At 44.4% G+C, this 24,514-nt stretch overlaps 1 pseudogene; it reads right to left on the reverse strand.

The window, feature by feature from the left end:
• Positions 1-24,514, reverse strand: part of LOC141103009 (peroxisomal acyl-coenzyme A oxidase 2-like) — a 105,848-nt pseudogene that overhangs the window by 22,610 nt on the left and 58,724 nt on the right.

Raw genomic sequence — 24,514 nt, forward strand, 5'->3', positions numbered from 1 at the left:
ACGTCAAGGGAATGGGAGGCGAGAGCTAGCAGAGAAGCCATGGAATCAGAAGCACAATACGTGGCGGACCCAACCCCTGAGAAACAGGAGGTCTGGCTCAGTAGACAACAAGAGTACAGAGAATTAATTAATAGAAGAACAGAAAATAAAAGACTCTTCCAGAAACAAAATTACTATGGCGAAGGGGAGAAAGTAGGTCGGATGTTGGCACTTATAACCAAGTCTAACCTATCCCCATCGGCCATTTTCTCAATTAGGACACCGGCCGGAGAGATTACTTCAGACCCCGCCGAGGTCCTAAAGACCTTTTCCACGTTTTATAGGGACCTGTACAGGTCGCGCCGGGTGTCGGACCGGCGCGATATGGATGGATTTCTGGAAGGGGTAGCTCTGCCTGTGCTCTCGGAGGGAGACAGGAGTGAGATGGAGTCTCCCCTGACCCTGGAGGAGTTGCAAAAGGCTGTCGCAGAGCTGTCAGGCCAGAAATCTCCTGGCCCGGATGGCTTGCCATTGGAGATCTACAGGAAGTATGGGGAGATTTTACTCCCGAAGCTTTTAAAGGTATTGGAGCAGGCGACAAGGGACGGAAGGCTACCACCATCAATGCTGGAGGCTGATATAGTGGTGATACCAAAAGAGGGGAAAGACCAACTGGAAGTCACCTCATATAGACCGATATCACTACTGTGTTCGGACGCCAAGATCGTAGCAAGGGTTTTGGCGTCCAGGCTAAACAAGTGCATTGCAAAACTTGTACGCCCAGACCAAATCGGGGTTTATCCCCGGTCGGTCCACCAGCACTAATATTAGAAGGGCGTACTTGAACCTCCAGGTTCCAGCGGAGAAGGTGGGATCTAGAGCCATATTGTCTTTGGACACCGCCAAGGCCTTTGATAGCCTGGAATGGGAATATCTTTGGTGGGTGCTAGAGAGGTTTGGATTCGGCCCCGTATTTATCAGCTGGTTAAAAATCCTATATAATCACCCAAAGGCAAGACTAAAGATAAATAACAATTATTCGGAAAGCTTCCCCCTTGAAAGAGGGACTAGACAGGGCTGTCCCTTGTCTCCTTTATTGTTTGTTTTGGCCATGGAGCCATTGGCTGGAGCGGTGAGATCATCATCTGAATTGCAGGGCTTTCATAGGAAGGGCGAGGAGGAGAGAATAGCGCTTTTTGCAGACGATGTCCTATTTTTCCTTGGGGATACGACCTCCTCATTGGAGAAAGTAATGCACTTGATGAAGGACTTCGGAAAATTCTCAGGATTGACTATCAACTGGGAGAAATCATCGCTCCTGCCGGTCGACCCATTGGCCAATCCTATCTTAACGAGCCTACCCCAACTGAGAGTCACGGGGAAAATGAAGTACCTCGGTGTCGTGTTGTCCAAGGACCCTGGTGCGTTTATTGAGGATAATTTGGTCCCTCTCCTATTAAAATTTAGAAAAAAATGCGATATTTGGAGTAGACTCCCCCTTTCTGTGGCGGGCCGGGCCAACCTGATCAAAATGGTATGGCTGCCTCAGTTGTTATACTTGCTCCACAACTCCCCAGTGTGGATCGGGGAGAAGTGGTTTCAAAAAACCCAATCCCTCTTTAGGGAACTAATTTTGAAAAAAGGGCAGGCCAGGATAGGCCTACAAAAACTGCAGCGCCCCGCAACGGAGGGGGGACTGGGGGTCCCCCACCCGTTCGCCTACTTCCTGGCAGCCCAGCTACAACAACTTGGGGGATGCGCCATTGATGAAGGGGGCAGTAAGAGCGCCCAGGTTATCCTACAGAGAAGCCCACATAGTTCATTAGTTGAAGCACTGGAGGCAGATTCATTACAAAGAGAGATTCCAACACTTAAAATGATCACCAGGGTTTGGCAGACTGCCAAGCGAATAATGGGGTATAAGGGAATCTCAGAATACTCACCAATCTGGAACAACAAGAACTTGCAGGAACTACTATCTGTTGACAGGAATAAGCTTTGGGAGAGGAACGGGATATGCCGGTTGATACAGATATACGAAGGGGACACCTTGAAACCCTTCGAGGAACTGAGGCACGAGTACGGGCTGCCAAATCGTGTATTCTATAGCTACTTACAGATTAGACACGCTTTAGGAAAGCAGTTTGGAAGGCAGCCCCCCACATGGTGTAAGATCCCACTACTACAAACAATAATTAAATCAGAGACCTCCAAGGGGTTAATCACAGAGATATATACCCAGCTATTAAAGAAAATAAACACACAGGTAGGCTCCCCCGGGGGCAGGGACAGGTGGACGGCTGATGTGGGGGAGATAACGGACACACAGTGGAAAAGGATTCTGGAACTTGGACCAGAGGTGTCGGTCTCTCCCTCACAAAAGGCCTCCCACCTGATGCTGCTGCACAGATCCTACTATACACCAAAAAAGCTCTTTACGTTCGGTCGCCGAACCAATGACGAGTGCCCCAGATGCAGAAAAACAGGCGATCTGATCCATATCTTCTGGAGGTGCCCAAAACTAGTCAGGTATTGGCCCGAGATCCTAAAGAAAATAAACACCACGTTTAAAATTAACCTAGAGCTAGACCCCAAGACCTGTGTGCTGGGATATGTTACTGACGGACCGAGAGACAGTAGCACGGCGGTAGTGGCAGCAAGATGCCTGTTCCAAGCTAGAAAATTAATTGCACAGTCTTGGCAATCTAGGACCCCCCCTACCCCGGAAGATTGGATAGGAGCTGTCAATTCCACAGTGTGGAACGAAAGAACATTCTACACTAGGTCCGGCAACTATAATAAGTTTGCGAGAATGTGGAACCTGTGGGTTCAAACAATGCCTTGCCTGTTATTAGTGCTATCCTAATGCTGAGAATATCCGTCTTCCCACTAATGGGGAGAGGCTGAGTTAGGAGCAGTTTAGAGTCTAGAGCCGAGAGAGAATAATGTATGGAACCTATGACGATTACCGGACGTGCCTTGGAACTATAGGGGTTTAAAGGGGGGAGGGTCACAGGAGGGTGGGGGGGTGGGTTCTTTAGAAAGAAAAGCACCAATACATAATACGTATAGTAGCAATATGAGGGTATGCGGTTAATCGGTTTTGAGACACAAGACGTACGCTACGCACTTTGCAACGTGGCACTACTGTATTTACATATATACCGAAATGTACACCGCTATAATATTTATAAGCCACAAAAAAAAAAAAAAAAAAAAAAAAGGGGGTAAACTTGGAAAGGCCATAATGATGTGACTGGATTAGAGACATATATGAACACTACTCTGAAAACAGTCTCTGGATAAAGTTAACTGAAGTGGCAAAAAAAAAAAAGAAAAAAACATCCAAGTGAAAAGATGTAACATCAACATGTAAGAAAAAACACCCCAGAAAAACAGAATTCCTGAGTTGGGAAAAAAAGGATCACCCTCTTATGTCAGTATTTTGTTGGATGACATTTTGTTTTAATTACAGCCTTTAATCTGTTGGGATATGTCTCTACTAACTTTGAACTTTTAGACTTTGCAAAATTTGCCCACTCTTTGCAGAACTGCTCAAGTTCGGTTAAATTTGATGGTGATCGTTTGTGGACTGCAGTCTTCAAATCATTCCACAGATTTTCAACGGGGTTGAAGTCTGGGCTCTGACTAGGCCAATGCAATAACATTCACCTTTTTCTCCTTCAACCACTGTGTGGTCATTTTCCTCAAGAATCTGATGGTAGTTTGCCCCATAAATTTTTCTTCTATCCTGACAAGTGCTCCAGTCCCTTCTGTAGAGAAACACCCCCATAACAGGATATTACCACCTCCATGTTTTATTGTAGGAATGGTGTTATTTGGATGGTGAGCTGTATTGGATTTCCACCAGACATATCGTTTGGTGTTAAGGCCAAATAATTCAATTTGTCTCATTTGACCACCTTAAAAACACACCTGGAAGATTCTGAGGCCACATGGAAAGAGGGGTTATGGTCAGATGAGAGTACAAATTAATTATTTGGCCTCAACACCAAACAATATGTCTGGCGGAAATCCACCCAAATAACACCATTCCTACAGTAAAGCATGGAGGTGGTAATATCCGGTTATGGGGAGGTTTCTCTGCAAGAGGGACTGAAGCACTTGCCAGGATAGAAGGAAAAATGGATGGGGCAAAACACTATCAAATTCTTGAGGAAAATCTGCTGCCCTCTGCCAGGAAGTTACCCAAAGCACACAGCAAAAATGACCACACAGTGGTTGAAAGAAAAAAAAAGTGAATGTCCTTGCATGGCCTAGTCAGAGCCCAGACTTAAACCTCATTGAAAATCTGTGGAATGTCTTGAAGACTGCAGTCCACAAACGGTCACTATCAAATTTAACTGAACTTGAGCAATTCTGCAAAGAAGAGTGGGCAAATATTGCAAAGTCTAGATGTGCAAAGTTAGTAGAAACCTTTTCCAACAGAATAAAGGCTGTAATTAAAGCAAAACGTGGTTGCACAAAATACTGACATAAGGGGTGTGATCTTTTCCAACTTAAAAAAAAAAAAAAGAAGAACAGAATCACTGACATGTTGTTGTTAAATGTTTCATTTGGATGTTATAAGTTGCACTAGTAAATACAGCTGGATAAAACAAAAATGGTGTCTGCCGTCATTTCAGGCTGCAAAGCAACAAAATGTGATTATTTTAAAGGGGTTGATTCTTTTCTATACCCACTGTAGACTTGCATTTGTAATTTCTGGATTTTGTTTTTTATTATTATTCTACTGCCGTTTAGCTTTAAGATCTCTTTAAAAAAGATTCTAAAGCTATAATTCAGCATTTGTTTTCAATTTCAGGAGACAAATAGTATTACCTTGCAACTTGTAGGTGTAGGACGGTGTTTTCCCCTTCGTAAGTACATGAAGCAACAATCCAGGTGTAAAGTGATGGTATCCCGCTGAACAGAGAGTAACCGTGACCCCCGCAGGCTTTGCGGCACACCTCCACACCACCGGAGCAAGTCTCTGTAGCAAAACCTTTAAAGCCTGAAGTGATAGCGTGGAGCTGGAATAAAAGAACCCAAGATGGAATATTTATCATGTGCATCATGAACATAAAATAAAGCTCACTTTAGGCCTTCCATCTCTCACGTATCCAAAAGCAATTTCTCATTCTAATGTATAATAAGAAGTTCTACTACAGCATGGTAAATTTAAAAAAGTTTTCTGGTTTACCAGAAGACAAGTGATAGAATATACTGTATATGATTAAACATATTTGCAATAGATATGCATGCCAGTCAGTCAAGTACATTGTATTACTATGTATTATATGCATTAATAACTGAAATAGGAAATAGAACACAGAATATTAATCATGTATGTATTTATGTATATTATAAATATAACCAAAATTATTATATTACTTTCTATCTTTTTAGATCAATATAAATTGACAATTCATAATGTGGGATAAAAAAAAAAAAAAATAATAATATGAATAATAAATCGTTAATGTTACTAATAAAACAAAAATGTTTATATGCTCTAGAGCAGTGTTTCTCAACTCCAGTCCTCAAGGCGCCCCAACAGGTCATGTTTTTAGTCCTTCCATTTTGCACAGGTGATTTGATCAATTTCACTACCTTAGAAATTACCACATCCGTTCCATCTGAGGGAAATCCTGGAAACATGACCTGTTGGTGCGACTTGAGGACTGGAGTTGAGAAACACTGCTCTAGAGATCTATGAAAGAACAATTCAGTTAATTGGATCAATAACATACTGTAGTAGTTGCAAAAGTACATTAAAGCGGAGCTCCACCCAAAAGGGGAAGCTTCGCTTGTTTGCCTCCTCCCCCCTCCACTGCCACATTTGGCACCTTTCAGGGAGGGGGGAGTCGAACTTCCGGCTGAGTTTTCCGCCGCAAAGTCAGTCAGAAGTGGGAGCGGGTACCTGTCAAAACCAGGTACCCACTCCCATTTTTGGCTGACTTCACCGCCGGAAGTTAAGCCCCCCCTCCCTCATTCCTCTGCTACCGGGCCATTAACAATGCACGGCACACTTCTCAAAGTAGGGAAATGGCTGCTGGATTCCTGGACAGGTAAGTGTCCGAATATTAAAAGTCAACAGCTACAGTATTTGTAGCTGCTGACTTAATTTTTTCTTAAGAAGACGGTAGCGCCACTTTAAAGTTTCCATCAATTATACATTTTTGCAGTTATCAGAGAATGTTTATCCCTAAATACACTTATGTACTGTCCATACACAACATCCTAAAGCTACACCTTGGTACATGAATGGATAGGCACATTTGGGAGCAGCTTTGTGATCGCTGTACATAATCTGTGTCTGGCTGCCATGTGAACGGCAATGTTTAAAAATGGCACAACTATATATTTACCTCTGCTAGAGAGTTAAAATTCCCCATCCTAATCTCTTTGAAGGCCTCATTGTAAAATGCAGTCGTCTGTATGAGCATAAAATGAATGGAATAACAAGTTGCCAGGAGAGGCAACAGCTTTTCTTGCTGGGTTTGTTAATCAAGGATTTTAGCTTCTTGGGCTCTATATAAAAAAAAAATTAAAAAATAAAAGTTGGTTAAACATTTTGAAACACTAAACCAAAAACATGCCAACTGAATTATTTGCTGTTTTTCCTTCTACTTTGAAGAGCTTATTAGGTTGACACATGAACCCCCCCAGTTAGTGAATACACACATGGGAAAATAAAGCAAACCCCCACACCTTCCCTCGTCACTTGGTGGTTTAACCAGTAATACACATCCCCATCCTTTGGGCAGCGTTGTCACTCAAGAACAGGAAATATGTTAGGAATGCAGAACAGCTCCATTACAAAGTTGGGGCTTCCCTGTAGTACACAGAGAAGGAATAATACTGGTTAGTCCTTGAAATGTGTTGCATTATTTGGTTAGGCTTTGTGGCAACACATATTGCTTATTGAGATTTTTCTTTAAACCTCTTCCCAACTATAGGATGTCCTTAGGTTGAAGTAGATTCTTTTTTTATAAAAGCCATCCTAGCAGCTGATTAGCCGAAGTATTGCTTTTACTGTCAAGGGGGGGGGGGGTTGGGGGAATGCCAAACACAAAGCGCCAACACGCCTTTGTGTTTGCGCGAAGAAGCTAACACATATGTAGGCTGTGTCCGCACCACACGTGAGGCATCTCCGCAAACGTTCTAGCGAGAGCAATAATTCTGACACTAGACCTAACTCTAAACTTGTAGCAACCTCCAGAGTTAGGGACAGCTGACATCTTACTAGGTAGAGTGGGTTACAAGGCATGGTGGGTGTAGTGCAAGGTGGATTCATGGGTGCCAGACACTTCTGTTCAAGAGAAAATAAATCTCTTTGCATTCAAGAACAGAGAGACAGAGACCAAGACAGAGGCAGAGACAGAGAGAGAGAGAGATTAGGGCCAGGGCACCCATTAGTAGTTGCAATGTGAATTAGACTCAGAGACTTCTATAGGTAGACAGCCACACAGGGAAAGGCATCTAGCAAGACACCACAACTGCACAAGTAGGATCGCCGTTCTCCTTTGCCAGTCTTATAACAGTTTCTAACACAAGTTGTAATGAACTTCTTTACTTCCTCTACAATTACTTCTTGTAGACCTTCACTCCACTGAGCTCCCAGTCTCTCTCACTAGACTTGATGATCCACTTCCACTGGATCTTCTGAGCTCTTCCAACCTTCTCACTGAGTATCTTCCTCAAGCGTCACCCCCGGTTCCCTGCTGGGTCCCTAGCTTGGCACTCACAGATACTCCTCAAGCTTCACCCCACTGGCCTGCTCGGTCCCTGGCTTGACACAAGGCTGCTCTGCAAACATTACCTCCACTGGTTGGGCCTCTGGCTTGACACTTGCTGAAGTTTCGCAATTCTTCACAGTCCCCCGTTGGTGAGAATACTGCTCCAGTACTTGCTTCAGCTACTCACTGTGATCCCTGGTAACAAGGCGATTGGTCCCTTAGTGGCAACAGCTTCCCTTCTACCTCTGACCACGACAGGTTCTCTGGTCGGCAGAGCCGTCACTTATGGTTGGACTGTAAGCCGCAGTCCCAACCCTACACTGCCCTCTTGCTTCTGGATAGGCCCTCAGACAGCCTAGCAGCCAAATGTCCCTGGGATAGGCCTTAGGCTCTGGCCTAGCAGCACAACACATGTCCACCCAGACAGCTGTCCAGGTGGCACAGTACAACGATCACCTGACCTCACCCAAATAAATAGGCTCTCCCAGCAGGCCAAGGGACCTAAAAAGATCCCTGCCCATTGGCTGAGATACTCTATCTATTCCTAATCTGTCCTTGCAATGCCCTTGTCTTTTCTAATGTCACCAGATACCTGGTCATCTAGTGACAGAAGGGAGAAGTGCAGCAATTCCAGAATTAGGGTGGAATCAATTGATCTCCTATCAATTAGCCAAGGCAACTATACCTGGCAGGTAAATTTACTAGCATCCCTGCCTAACCATCAGGGTGCTACATCTGCTTTCATTTTTACGCCAAATTCTGACCCTACCATCTGAATGTCTCAGCTGAAATCGAGACCCAGATCAGGCAACGTTTTTCCAATCCTCTATTGTCCAATTTTGGTGAGCCTGTGCCAATTGTAGCCTCAGTTTCCTGTTCTTAGCTGACAGAAGTGGCACCCGGTGTGGTCTTCTGCTGCTGTAGCCCATCTTTTTCAAGGTTTGATGTGTTGTGCATTTATAGATGGTATTCTGCATACCATGGTTGAATTGAGTGGTTATTTGTGTTACTGTTGCCTTTCTATCATCTCAAACCAGTCTGCCCATTCTCCTCTGACATTAACAAGGCATTTTTGTCCACACAACTGCCGCTCACTGGATATTTTCCATTCTCTGTAAACCCTAGAGATGGCTGTGCATGAAAATCCCAGTAGATCAGCAGTTTTTGAAATAATCTGACCAGCCCCTCTGGTACCAACAGCCATGCCACCTTCAAAGTCACTTAAATCTCTCTTCCCCATTGTGATGTTCGGTTTGAACTAAAAAAGTGGCTGGTGAAGAATATATATCTATATAGTTTGAGTAATTTTATAGCAAAAAAAATATTATATGTAAGTTTTTACATGTAGGAGTGAAATGCCAGAATGGGTCCGGTAGGTTAGTAGTTTAAATAGTCCCTGTAAGCAGCATGGTAATGTACATACCCGGGTTGCAACTCTGATTGACGTCTGACTGCGGAGTACCTCACCGAGATAGCACATGCTTTCTTCAGGGAATCCAAAGCGTGACCACAGATTGAAACCCGTAACCCAATCATGGCGAAATAATTTAGCTTGTCTGACCCATATTTCACATAGGAGCCATCAGGCAGAACCTGTCAGAGGGATTCAAACAGTATGGTCTATCAGTGTTATGTAAGACAATATTAACCTTAAACTCCAGGTAAACAGTCTAGTACAATGATGAAAAACATGGCAGCAGTTTTACCTGCCAGGAGATTTGTATTTATTTAGTCCTGACTAGATTTAAGCAGCACAACCCTGTCTAACAGGGGATGGACCTGGTCTTTCTCTGCTACTTTTTCACTTACAGATCTCCCACACCCACATTGTGACTAAGCAAGGAAAGAAGCATCAGACTGACAAGCTTATCCGTCAGTCTGCACTCCTCTAATCAACATGTTCTTTGCACTGTAGCACACCCGATTGGCTCCTTGTGCTGCTTCTTCCTTTTAGTGTCTTTGCTGCCATTTGCATCTCAACATAAAGAACGGGGCCAGCAATGCCTAGTTAGCTTTGAACATATGAGATGCCAAAACGTATTTTTATTTTTTTTTTTAAAGGATGCTTAGGCCTCATGTACACTGCTGCTGGTAAACGGACGTTCAGAGGCAGTTGGATGCTTTTTTCAACTGCCCCTGAACTCATCCACTGTTATCTTATTTGTACATGTACACAGGTTTTTTTTAATGTTTTTAGGCAGTTGCCTTTGGTGTCTGAACTAATTTTTGGCTAGTTAAAAAAAAAAAAAAGAAAAAACACAAAACAAAACACAACAACAAAAACCCCCCCCCAAAAACGCTTTTATACACAAAACAGACATTTTATAACGTGGGTTATCTGTCAAGTTAAATCGTTCAGGAGAGGTTGTAACAACGTCCCGTGTACATTACGCCTTACAACCATTTGGCATTTGAAATGCCGATAAACTACAGTCCTGAACGTGATTTATCCGCTTTCAAAAAAAAAAAAAAAAAAAAGCCTGTAACCTACTATAAAACAACTGAGTGTACATGTACACATAAGATAACAGAGCAGAGTTCAGGGGCTGCTGAAAAAAAACGCCCAACTGCTCCTAAACGTGAGTTTAGCAGCTGCAGTGTACATGAGGCCTAAATGTGTGGTGTTGATTGGTAAATACACATTTGAGCAACTGTAGCAGTGTTTGCCTTTGCAAACTTGTACTTCATTTTAAGGAACAGCCTCTTCTGGGGTACAAGTTTAGTTTCATTTTGCTAACAGGTTTTTTTATGGATATCATGAGCAAGCTTCACTAGGCAGCGGATGGAAAGCGGTGGAACTTACTTATGTTACCTTACTTATGTTACCATTAGTCTGGATATATTTAAAGTGTTCAAAACTTGTGTTTTTTATTAGCTGTGTTCTCGAGGGCAGACTTCCCATCGCTTAACTGTTCCATACACACAGCCAAAGTAAGACGAAAACTCTTCAAGGTGAGAGAGAAGCCCTCCTGGACAGTTTTCCCTGAAACAAGCCCCCATTGGAAGAATTGTCTCATTTACGGTTTTGGTGAAAACCCAAATTTTGGGTATCTCTTCACTTTTTGTCCCCATAACAGAAGGTACACAGACAGGGGTTCTAATCCTTTCCTACACTATTCAACATACACAGGGAAGATTAGGTTTGTGTAGTTTCATTTACTGTGTATGAAAAATAAGATGGGATCATCAGAAACATGGAAGATTAAGAGAGAAGGTCAAACCTAAAATTTCCAGATTTAGAAGCAGGACCAAAAATATTGAAGTAAACCTCTTATGCTATGCAGGATACAATTTTTTTTTTTTGAGTACCGTATATACTCGAGTATAGTTCGATCTGAGTATAAGTCGAGGCCCTAATTTACCACAAAAAAAATGGGAAAAAAAAAAAACTTATTGACCCGAGTATAAGACGAGGGTGAGAAATGCAGCAGCTACTGTAAGTGGAAAAAGAGGGTCAACAATGCCCATCTGCAGCTGTATACCTCCCTGTGTCCTGTGCATGTGTCCTGTGTATATGTGCATGTGTCCTGTGTATATGTGCATGTGTATGTGTGCATGTGTATGTGTGCATGTGTATGTGTGCATGTGTATGTGTGCATGTGTATGTGTGCATGTGTATGTGTGCATGTGTATGTGTGCATCCTACCTGTGTCCTGTGCATGCCTCCGTGTGCCGCTCTGCACCGATCAGCGTGTGCTATTACTATTCGGCGGCCATTCACTGTTCAAAAGCCGCGCCTCCTCCTCGTCCATGATAGGCAGAAAACTCCATTTCCCAGCAGTCAGCGGTCAGCCTATCACGGACATTCTCTCATCCTCATACCACGGACGAGGATGAGAGAATGTCCGTGATAGGCTGTACACTGACTGCTGGGAAATGGAGTTTTCTGCCTATCACAGACGAGGAGGAGACGTGGCTTTTAAACAGTAATTGGCCGCCGAATAGTAATCGCACACGCTGGACGCCGTCAGCCTGCATGACACGCTGATCATGTAGGCAGATGGCGGTGACTCGAGTATAAGTCGAGGGGGGCACTTTCAGCCCAAAAAAAGGGCTGAAAATCTCGACTTATACTCGAGTATATACGGTAGAATGTTATACCACATGGATAGAATTTTGTATCTGGATACTTGTTGCTTAGTAGTACTAATCCAGATATGGTTTATAGTTCACAGTAGCCATTAAAAATCATGTTTTGGAATTTTTACAAGGCACCACTTCATCAGGGCTTCAAAGCCTTACATCAAGATGTTCTGAAGCCCTGATGAGGATAGGCCCTCAGAACCTCCAAAATGCATTGACTTAACACATCTTTTGAAAAACAAACAATCTGTATTCCAATACCTGTCCGGTGCTGTCCTTCCTATATTTCCAATAAATCCATCTAAATCAAGCAAATCACTTTGGAGGTTTTCTCAGCATTCCCCATGGGGATGGATTCACTACAACTAAAGCGCACAGAATTAGATGCATTGCTGCATAGTAACCAATCAGCTTCTGTTTGTTAAATTTTTGACAATAAAACATAGAAGCCATTTGATTACTATGCACTAGAGCTGCATGATTCTGGCTAAAATGATAATCGCAGTTTATTATGCTTAGAACAAAGATCACAATTCTCAGTGCAACATAAAATATTGTAATGATCACCATTATATTCTCTAGGGCAGTGATGGCGAACCTTAGCACCCCAGATGTTTTGGAACTATATTTCCTATGATGCTCAACTACACTGCAGAGTGCACGAGCATCATGGGAAATGTAGTTCCAAAACATCAGGGGTGCCAAGGTTCACCATCAGTGCTCTAGGGTCCATTTTTTTTTTGGGGGGGTTCCAAGTAATTTTCTAGCAAACAAATACTGATTTTAACTTTGTAAGAAACAAGTTTTAGAAAAAGGTTTAGTCTTTAAGTGGTTAAACTTCCCTCATCTACACATCGAAGTTCATCACTTTGATCTAAGAATGAAAAGTTACAATGTTTATAGTCATCTACCAGTGGACAAACTTGGCAGGCTGCCCGTTTTTTTTTTTCTTTTGACAGCTGAGTAAGCAGAGAACTCTCTACACTTGTTACATGAATGGATCGGGAAATTCTGCATAGAGATCGTGAGGGGGGGTTGAATCGAGATCACGATTTTTTAATGATTAATCATTCAGCTCTACTATGCACAGATTCTGTGCGTTTCAGTTGTAGAAAATCTCCCCCAGTGTGACCATCATTTTCTGAAAAAATGATCAGCAAACCTATATGAGCTTGTTGGGTAGCCCATTCCTAACTGTAGGGATTGTTTTTAAGGTGCAAGGCTAAAAAAACAGTAGCCTTCATTCTCTGGGAAGGCTTTCCACAAGATTAAGAATGGGTTTGCACACAATCTTTCAAAAGATCTTTGTGAGGTCAGGTTGGATGAGAAGACCTCACAACTGGCATTCCAATTCATCCCAAAGTGTTGAATAGAGATAGACCCCTGTCACACGGGTGCCTCCATGTAGCGGATTCCGCTTGCTCAGCTGGGGATCGCTCACTGATCCCCACTTAGCAGGTGGACAACAGGTTCTGTCCGCTCCGCTGTGCAGAGTGGCCACGAACACAGTCCCGCTCTCCTCTATAGGGAGGCGCCTGTCCGTTTCCATATGATCCTTTCCGATCCGTAAGACAGATGGAAAATAGGACCAACGTCTGTCTGTTTTTTGCAGATAGGATCAGATGGCAGCGGACATGTGTCCACTGACATCCGCCGCTCCAGAAGACTGGAGGGTCCAATCAGGTCACGCCTGAGAAACAGACAGGCGGACCTGATCGGTCAGCCCATGTGAAAGTTCTGTGCAGGCTGCTCAAGTTCCACCACACCAAACCATGTCTTTTTGGGCTTGGCTTTGTACACAGGGGCACAAACATAATGGACAGAAAAAGGGACCTCCCAAACTGTCCAAAGGCTGGATGTGAACAATAATCCTAGAGGTCTATGCATGCTGTAGCATTAACAATGCCCTTTACTGGAAACACCTGAACTCATTTTGGAGGTTTGTTTGACATATGCAGAATAATTTACATGTGATGGTCAGATGACTATAAAAACATTTGGCCCTACAGTGTAACCATTTAAATGAGAGTAAAGTCCTTAGCAAAAGAGGCCCTACTGGCAATCATTTTGATTGCTAACAAATAAAACTACTAACACTTTCAGTACCTCAGAGAATCTGCTGAGCATGTTTTCTTTTGGAATACGAATGTTTCTCATCATGAGGTATCAATTGTCAACCTGTTAAAAGCCCATCTTGGGCCCAATGTCACCAACGGTTATTCCTGAAAGGAAGTGGCAATGGCTGAATATTTGAAATACATATATATTTTCATACATAGCAGAGAGAACCTTATTGCTCAAAGTGGTGAATTAAGGTTTATCTGTGGTGTTTAAAAATAGGATTTTTATAACATTTTACCTGTAAAATCTTTTTCTTGGGGTACATCATGGAACACAGAGCCTTAAGTAATTACTTAATGGGTTATAGGCCACCTTCAGGTGATGGACACTTGTATACCCAATCCAGGAAGTTCACTCCCTATATAACCCCTCCTTCCAGGAGCACCTCAGTTTTTGTAGCAAAGCAATATACTTAAATCCCAAAAGAGGGGAGGGACCTCTGTGTCCCATGATGTACTCCAAGAAAAGGATTTTACAGGTAAGCGGTTATAAAAATCCTATTTTATTTATAGCACATCATGGGACACAGAGCCTTAAGTAATTACTTAATGGGACACCCCATAGCAATCTTGCTTGACGGGAGGGAGACACAATCCGGAGGGTACCCCCAGAGTTGAGGACCTATACTGCTGCCTGCAGCACACTGCGCCTGAAGGCGCTATCCTCATACCTCCTTACATCCACCTGATAAAAAGGTTTTGAATGTATGCACTGAAGACCAAGTTGCGGCCTTACAGATCAGAGCCATGGAGGCCTGGTGATGCACTGCCCAAGAAGCACTAACCACCCTTGTAGAGTGCGCCTTAACTTGAAAAGGGGAAATCTTACCCCTTAAATTATAAGTTTAAATTATAACTTGCCGATTCCACTTAGCGACAGTGTATTTCGATGCTGCCTGTCCTTTCTTAGGACCCTCTGGCAGAAAAAATAAGTCATCAGTCTTACGAATCTGAGCAGTTGTCTTTAAATAGATCTTCACTGCTCTCACCACATCAAGACAATGTAGTGACTTTTCTTCCCTGGAACATGGTTTTGGAAAAAACGATGGCAGGACAACATCTTGAAAACCTGAAACCACTATTGCCAAAAAGTCTGGACAAGGGCATAACATCACCCTGTCCTCATGAATAATCAAATATGGCTCTTTACAAAAAAGAGCAGCTAATTCCGAAACCCTCCTTGCTGAGGATATAGCAACCAAAAATACCAACTTCCTTGTCAGAAGGACTAAGGGAATATGTTGTATCGGTTCAAATGGCTGTTTTTGTAACACAGACAAAAACTAAAGTTCAAGTCCCAAGGGTTCAAGGGAGGTTTGACTTGCGTATTAAGCCGCATCACCCCTTGCATAAAACCCTGGACTAAAGAATATGTAGCAAGCGGTCTTTGAAATAAGACCGATAAAGCTGAGACTTGGCCATTAATAGTACTCAAGGCCAATTTCATCTCTACCCGTAATTGTAGAAAAGCAAGAATTCTGCCTATGATATATCTCCAAGGATGCCAACCCTTGGATTCACACCAGGAAACATAAGCCCTCCAAACTCTATAATATATAGTTCTGGAAGCTGGCTTCCTTGCATTAATCAAGGTAGAGATAACTGACCCGGAAAGACCATGTTTCTTCAGAACGTGGGTTTCAATAGCCAAGCTGTTAAATTTAGGACCATAAGGTAGGATGGAATAATCGGCCCCTGTGAGAGCAGATCTAGCTGTAGTGGGAGGGACCATGGACCCTCCACTGCCATCTTTACAATTTCTGCATACCATGACCTTCTGGGCCATGCTGGTGCTACCAGAATTATCGTCTTTCTTTCCAGCTTGATCCTGCAAAGAAGTCGAGGCAGCAACTGAATAGGGAGAAATGCATAGATCAGTGAGAACTGATCCCATGGGGGTCACCAACGCATCCGTTCCGCCTGCGAGTGGATCTCTTGTTCAGGCCACAAAGTGTCATGTTGAAGCTGGACGCTAGAAGATCTACATCCGGAGTCCCCCATCTTTGGCAAACAGCCCGAAATATGTCGGGGTGAAGAGACCATTCCCCTGAAAATAACTGTTGGCGACTCAAGTAGTCCACCTGCCAATTCTCTACTTCCGGAATGAAGACTGCTGATAGGCATGGAACATTCCTTTCTGCCCAAGTTAGAATATGGTTCACCTCTTTCTGCGCTGAGAGATGATTGGTGCCCCCTTGGTGATTGATATAGGCCACAGCTGTGGCATTGTCGGATTGGATCCTGACAGTACAATCCCATAACCTGGAAGTCCAGGCTTTCAGAGCCAGACGCACTGCCCGAATCTCTAGGGTATTGATGGGCAAGGTTCTTTCGGCTCTTGACCGCTGTCCCTGGACAGTTGTCTTTTCTAGTACTGCTCCCTAGCCTGAAAGGCTGGTATCTGTTGTTACCACTTTCCAGATAACTGGTCTGAAGGATTTTCCTTTCAGCACATTCTGGGTTAGTAACCAAGTGAGGCTTTGGGACACTCTTGGGAACAGCCGCATTGGCAAGTCTAAAGCTTGAATTGTTTTGTTCCAAGTAGACAGGATGCTGTTTTGCAACCGTCTTGAATGGAACTGGGCATAGGCAACCTCATGCAAAGGCAAATGGAGGGATCGCCTTTTTGACCTGACCATCCGCACCAGCTCTCTTATGGAGTTGATCTTTGCCTGAGGCAAGAACACCTTTTCCTGGGCTGTGTCTATGATCAGACCCAAGTACTCCAGCCTTTTTAGCGGTATTAAGGAAGATTTCTCTAGGTTAAGAATCCAACCCAAACTTTTCAGGTAACTGTTTGTAATGCATATGCTTTGCTCCAAACGAGCCGACTGGTCTATTAGCAATAGATAGTCTAGGTACGCCAAGACTGTTATGCCCTTAACCTGGCTAGAGGTGGGGCCAGCACTTTTGTGAACACCTGGGGTGCTGTAGCTAGCCCGAAGGGCAGGGCTACAAACTGGAAATGCTTCTGTTCTAACTCAAACCGCAGAAACTTTTTGTGAGCGGGAAATAGGGAAACATGCAGATATGCATCCCTGATGTCGATAGATGCCAGGAGTTCTCCTCCTAGAAGGATAGAAACTGCTGACCTGATCGTCTTCATGCGAAAGAGGCGGATCTTCAGGAACCGATTTAGATTTTTTAGATCTAGAATGGGTCTGACATCTCCATTTGGTTTTGATACCATAAAAAGGTTTGAATAAAACCCCAAAAACTTGCTCTTCTGTGGGGATCTGTATGATCACCCCCCCTGAGATTTTAATCGGTCTAGTGCCCGAAACAGAGCTGGTCTTTTCTCTGGATCTTTAGGAACGCTTGACCTCAAGAAACGAGACGGTGGAAAGTCTCAAAATTCCAGCTTGTACCCCAGAGATGACCCATCTGTCCTGAATTTCCTCTTGCCAGACTTCTGAAAACTGCATAAGTCTTCCCCCATCTTGGTGAGGGGGGTTACCTCTTCATGATGAGGCTTTAGGATTCTGCTTTGCAGATTTCAGGCCCCAGGACTTCTTTTGAGCCTGGGCCCGACTCTGAGGTTTTCCTCTAGAGTCTGACGGCGGAGGCCATCGCCGCTGCCTAGAGGCGGAAACCCCTGGTGCAGGAGAAAGAGCCCGCTTTAATGACTGGCAAAAGAGTACTTTTCCCACTACAAACTGTTTGGATATATTTGTCCAAATCTTCCCCAAATAGTCGCTCCCCATGAAAAGGGAACCCAGTTAGGAGGTTTTTACATGGCGCTTCGGCTGACCAATTTTTTAACCACAGCATTCTACGCATATGTACAAGCATAAGCGTAAGGCGGGACACCTGGTGAATAGAATGATTAATGGCATCTATAGCAAAGCATAATGCTTTTGGTAGTGCAGCTTCAGAGCCTCACTGACCGTTTCACAGCCGCTCTTCTCCTTCAGGCATGAGCGTCCGCACGGTGGGGAGAGCTGCAGGCTGCTGTGACGATATTCCCCCCTCCCCTCTCACCCCCCTCCCCTTCTCATGTTGGCAGCAGAGGAAGAGAAGGCTTTCCTGTCTGTTCATTTTCCCTCCCCATTGGCCACAGCAGAGAGCCAATCAGAAGCAACTAGAAGGGCATCATGGGAAATGTAATCCCAGAGATAGGTGGCCCAATTGTTCTCAGCAGGGAGCAGACTACAGTCCCCAGCATGCACTCTGCTGGGGTGAAAGAGAAAACCCGGCAACAAGCTGAGGAGTGCTTATAGCAGGAGACATGGAAAACGAAAGAGAAGACTGTGCTGGGGGAACTAATAGCCCCAGCACCACCAGAGAGAGCCATGCTGTACCCGCACCAGAGAGCCACGTTGTACCGCACCACCAGAGAGAGTCTCGCTGTACCCGCACCACCAAAGAGCCACGCTGTACCACGCCAGAGAGGGAGCCACTCTGTGCCCGCACCACCAGAGAGAGCCGCGCTGTTCTCGCACCAGCAGAGAGGGAGCCATGCTGTACCCGCACCACCAGAGAGAGCCACGCTGTACCCGCACCACCAGAGAGCCACGCTGTACCCGCACCACCAGAGAGGCACGCTGTACCCGCACCACCAGAGAGGGAGCCACGCTGTACCTGCACCACCAGAGAGGGAGCCACGCTGTACCTGCACCACCAGAGAGAGCCACACTATACCCGCACCACCAGAGAGCCACGCTGTACTCGCACCACCAGAGAGAGCCACGCTGTACCCGCACCACCAGAGAGAGAGCAGGTCAGTGTCACTGGATCCTTAAGCATTTGTGCATTGTCTACTGGACACGTTAGGCTTTTATTCACACTGGAAATCGCAGCATTAACTGCTGATACTTTCCATTTTTTGGTGAATTTCTCCTCCATGGGATAGAAAACTGCAAATCTCTTTGGAGGGAGTAAATGCTTATCCGGGTGATCCCATTCAGAAAAAATAAGCTGTTCTAGTAATGCATGGACAGGAAACACATGCAAAGGCTGTGAAAGTTTTAACGAACCCAAGGAAGAAACAGAGCTTTCAGCAGAGTCCTTTAGGGGTAGCATGAAAGTAGAATGAACCATCTCCGTAAGAGATTGTATCAGCAATTTCTCAGCTTGTGAGGCTGAAAAAGGTTAATCTACCGTTGTTTCCTCCGCAGAGAAATCATCCGTTTGTTTTTCCTCCTGATCGCCTGAGAGCAACACCTCATCCTGTGCCCACTGTTTCCCTTGCAAAGGGTCTGAAGTGGGGGAGCGGGATCTAGCACGCTTCCTATACATTTGAATGGAGGATGCGATTAAAGCCGCTAATCTTCCTTCCAGACCCTGCAGGTTGGAGGAAAGGACATCTTCAGTCACGTATACAGGGGCTGAGATGTGAGAAACAGTTGCACCATCAATTTGTTTCAATGGCTCACCTTGGCTTGTCATAATTGCTAATTCAGGCGAGGATGACAGCGTGGAGATGCGACTCGAGATCCTAGCCCCTGGTGGCGAAACTTTTGGTACCTTTTTAGTTTTTGTGGTGTCTTTTTTGGCTGGCTTAGCCCTAAGCACAAAAACAGAGGCACTATTAAATTGCACTTAAATCGCTGAACAGTCATGACAGTAAAGCCGCTCTTAAGTTCAGCCTAGTGCTGGGAAAAGTCCTTCCTGTATCAGGAATGCCAGTTGCAACCCTCACGTGCCCCACAGCTCCTGTGGCCAGACTGCTTGTTTCCTCTTCGTCAGCCGAGGAGAGACTGTCCCATCTGTGTTTTTATTATCCTTGCCTGCCGTGCATCCTTGCACGGCGCTACGTTTAGGCCCCACCCCCTCCGTAAAACCGCCCCTCCTTTCATTTTTGAAATGTGCCCGTGCGGCTTTCGGGTCTACAGACCCAACTTGAGGGGGGGGGGAGGGGGGGAGGCAGAGCCCTGTCACCAGCAGGCAAAAGAAAAAACAACCATAACATAATCATTGGATTTACAGTGAAGACAACAGATTAAGGTATGTGCATGGACTCCCTCTAGTGGAGAATTAAGGCATGACAACATTTTTTCCCTCAAAGAAGAAAACATAGGTGGACTTTTCAGTTCCTAAGTTTCTTCCCTTACCTTCTCCCCGCCGCAGGATTTGCTGAATTAACAGACAATCCAACCTTCACCCATCACGTCGGGCTGCGTTAAGGCACCCGGTCCTTGAAGGTTTACTAAATAGCCGGGTTCCACTCCTTGGACCTGTAAAAGCACCCCACCAGGAAAGCTTTAGGTAATGTAGCATGACCAAAGCCCTGGGTCCCGGGGTCCAGCCCAGGTACCATCCACTTTGGCCTCAGTGGCACTTTGGATGGATCCGGTCTGTGGAGGCTATTTAAATCCAGCATGGATCCCTCCTGGAGCTCCTGAGAGTACATCTTCACTCGTGACCAACACCTTAGACACTGGCAAAAAAACTGATGTGTTCCTGGAAGGAGGAGGGGTTATGTAGGGAGTGAACTTCCTGGATTGGGTATACCAGTGTCCATCACCTGAAGGTGGCCTATAACCCATTAATTACTTAAGGCTCTGTGTCCCATGATGTACGATAAAGAATGTCACCCGATTCAAATCTACACTAGAAACAGTTGGGGGACATTTACTAAACCTGAACCTGGTGCAGCTGTGCATGGTTGCCAAAATTCAGCCTGGTTTTATCTGTGTGAGAACTTAGACTTTATCATGCTGATAACAGAAGAACTGAGCAGGAGAAAGCCATGGGACTTAAGATAAGAGATACGATTTATTGTCATTGTAGAAAACAAAATTCACAATGAAATGACATTTCTACTCCACACATTTTTCATAAGTCCATTATCAACCATGCATTTACCACACAGGATTTATTTATACCAAAAAAAAAAAAAAAAAGTGTCCCCATATTGAAAACTAGACAAGGCAATAAAATAAGACTGTGACCTCTTTCATTTCATTCCTGCATTGATACCCTTAACAGCCCTAGTAAAAAAAAAGCTCTTTAAATCCATTTGTTCTTGTTTTAATCACCCTAAAACGTCTCCAGGAGGAGTCTGGTCTCTCATTATTTTCCCTGCTCTACAAAAGGCAACGAGTCTCATATTTCTTCTAGAGAAACAAGTTCACACCCTACAATTTTCTGCGCTTTTCGAACCACTCTCCTTAGAGCATTTTTATCTGCCTGCGTACAACTAGGATACTAAACTAGAATACAATACGTTAATGTACTCTCAATGGCAGAATGATAGAAGGTCTCTAGTACCTTCCTTCCCAAGCCATTCTTCCTATGGAGTCGCAAAAAATATAAACGTTTTTGCGATTTCTTAATAATGGCTTTGAGGTTGATTATCCATGATAAGTTTTCAGAAATGCATGTTCCCAAAAACTTAAAAAAAAGGTAGAGACCGACTCCACGCACACACTCTTCATAAAAAGCGGTGCTGGTTCAGGCCTGTTACTTCTGAAATCTACAATACGTTCCTTTGTTTTCCCTGTGTTTAGGATCAAGTTATGCGTTGTAAACGATTTCACTATCCTATCAACCTCTCTCCTATATTGCTCCTCATCATCTCCAGTTATAGAACTGATTACGGTAGTGTCATCTGCAAACATAACTATAGTATTGGTCTCATTATAGGGGGTGCAGTCATATGTGTACAGCGCATAGAGAAAGGGACTTGACACATAACCCTGCGGTGCTCCAGTACTTATCCAATGTGACCACCTGTGAACGATGGACCAAAAAAATCCCTTATCCAAAAACAAATAAAGGGCGGCAGATCCAATTTTAGCATTTTTTTTTAACCAACCGATCTGGAATGATGGTATTAAAGGCAGAGCTGTAATCTATAAACAACATCCTTATGTAGTTTCCTCGACTGCTCCAGATGACTAAGTGCCCAATGCAGCACTAAAGCCATCGCATCTTCTGTGCATCTATTTGCCCTATACGCAAACTGATACGTTTCTAAACTACCTGGTAATATAGTTTTGATATCCTTCAAAGCACTAAGCCCGGGTTCACACCTATGCGAATTAGATGTGCGTTTCATAAAAATAGGTGGTAGTTGCGCTGTGACAAAGGGAAAAGGAGGGGGTGTGAGTGGAAGGGACTAAATAAAGTGCATAAAGAGGTGGGAAAAATGGCCAAAATAAATAAATAAGCCAAGCATACATAAACCTCATAGAAACTAGATGAATGAAAAGTGCTAACATAGGTGACAGAGACTGCAAAAATATAACAAAATAAGCATATATAACAATAATAAATCAATAAGTCCAAGTGGGTGTGGGCTAGTATCACACTAGCACATAAGTGGCAACTCAAACGAGCTGTAAGTGACAAATCCACAGGGGTGAGTAGCTGTCAGTCCCACCACCAAATAATAAAAAAAACTCCCGGATAAAAAAAACAGTTCCAATGATAGGGGGGCGATCTTCAGTGGGGGCACCTCCGTGTTCGCAAGCCGCTTACCTTACTGCTGTAAGGCATACAGCTTGTGTTGCAAGCAGCTAGCAGGCATGGAAGTCCAATCCAGTTATAATGGCAGCAGTAGATATGCAGTGCGTTTCCCCACATCTAATTCGCATAGTAGGAGATAGTGACTGGCTCCCTATGGAGCCGGTTAACATATCTCCGGGGCGGCTGCGGAGCGCACCGCACAAAAACGCTGTGCGTCTTTGGCTCCGTTATAGGGCCGAATTCAGGCATAGAATCGGCCCTGATTCGTCCCTGAAACGGGGAACAGGGACGCACAGCGCTCCTGTGCGATCCGCAGCCCGGTATATAGTGTGAACCCGGGCTGAGTGCTTGAAATAAGAAAACACTGCAGATATACGTATCCAGCTCAAAATTTCATGAATCAGGTTTACATCCACTTTAAGCTTTGGCAAGAAAACCTGGAAGCTGAATTGGTTTCTGTGCAAAGCTGGACCAGATTTTACACTCTCCGGTTTTAGTAAATAACCCTCACGTAGACTGTGGGCTGTGGGCTGATATAGAGTGAATCCGGAAAGTATTCACAGCACTTCACTTTTTCCACATTTTAATATGTTACATACTTATTCCAAAATGGATTTAATTCATCATTTTGCTCAAAAGACTACAAACAATACCCCAAACTGACAATGTGAAAGAAGTTTGTTTAAAATCTTTGCAAAAATTTAAAAACAAAAACATGTACATAACTTCACAGCTTTGCCATGACACTCAAAATTGAGCTCAGGTGCATCCTGTTTCCACTGATCATCTTTGAGAGGTTTCTACAACTTGGAGTCCACCTGTGGTAAATACAGTTGATTGGACATGATGTGGAAAGGCACACACCTGTCTATATAAAGTCCCACAGTTAACAGTGAATGTCAGAGCACAAACCAAGCCATGAAGTCCAAGGGATTGTCTGTAGACCTCAGACAGGATTGTATGGAGGCACAGAAACATTTCTGCGGCATTGAAAGTCCCAATGAGCACAGTGGCCTCCATCATTTGGACCAGGACTTTTCCTAGAGCGGGCTGCCCTGCCAAACTGAAAGATCGGGGGAGAAGGGCCTTAGTCAGGGAGGTGACAAAGAACCTGATGGTCACTCTATCAGAGCTCCAGCGTTTCTCTGTAAAGAGAGGAGAACCTTCCAGAACAACCATCTCTGCAGCACTCCAATCAGGCCTGTATGGCAGTGGCCAGAGGGAAGTCACTCCTCAGTAAAAAAGGCACATGACAGCTTGCCTGGAGTTTGCCAATAGGCACCCGAAGGACTCAGACCATAAGAAATAAAATTCTCTGGTCTGATGAAACAAAGATTGAACTTATTGGCCTGAATGGCAAGCATCATGTCTGGAGGAAACCAGGCACCGCTCATCACTTGGCCAAAACCATCCCTACAGTAAAGCATGGCGGCGGCAGCATCATGCTGTGGGAATTTTTTTCAGCAGGAACTGGGAGACTAGTCAGGATTGAGGGAAAAGGCAACAATGTGTCTCAAGTGCTAAAAGTATGGATCAAAAGAAGGTATGAGACCAATGAAGCAACAGTATACACCTGGGTCCAGTGCAGCTGACCAAACATGTGGAAAATGTTGCAAAAAAAAAAACCAAAACAGGAGGGTCAGTGCTCAGACTTGCATTGTATTATAAAAAAAAAAAAAAATTAAAATTAAAATAGAAAAAATAAAAAATAAAAAGCCAACAATACCACATTGGATATTATGGGCGTTAAGGGGTTAACACCATCCAAATAGTCGGCTATGAGAGCATGGAGGGGCGCCAGTCTCCTTGCTGAGGGAGATGGAAGCCTAGACCAGGATGGGCTCAACCGCACAGTGTGCCAAAAAAGGGGTGACTGACAATTGCCACAAGGTGGTGGGAGCCGATCAGGAAGGCGAAGTGGCTGCCTAAGAAGGACTCGCTGGCAGGCGGTGTGGCGATGGGAGCCGATCGGTGAGACGGGCTGAGATTTGGGGTGCCTCGATGACGTCACTGCAGCTCTGTGGAGGAAAAGGAAGATGGATCCCCATGAACCAGCATGGAACGCAAGCACGTCTGTTGCAGTGACGATGTGTTTCGCGCATGCGCTTCTTTAAAAGCCCATCGAGGGTCGAGGGAAAGATGAATGCAGCAATGTACAGAGACATTCTTGATGAAAAC

The sequence above is a fragment of the Aquarana catesbeiana genome, linkage group LG07, assembly GCF_042186555.1.
Source record: "Aquarana catesbeiana isolate 2022-GZ linkage group LG07, ASM4218655v1, whole genome shotgun sequence".
Taxonomy (NCBI): Eukaryota; Metazoa; Chordata; class Amphibia; order Anura; family Ranidae; genus Aquarana; species Aquarana catesbeiana.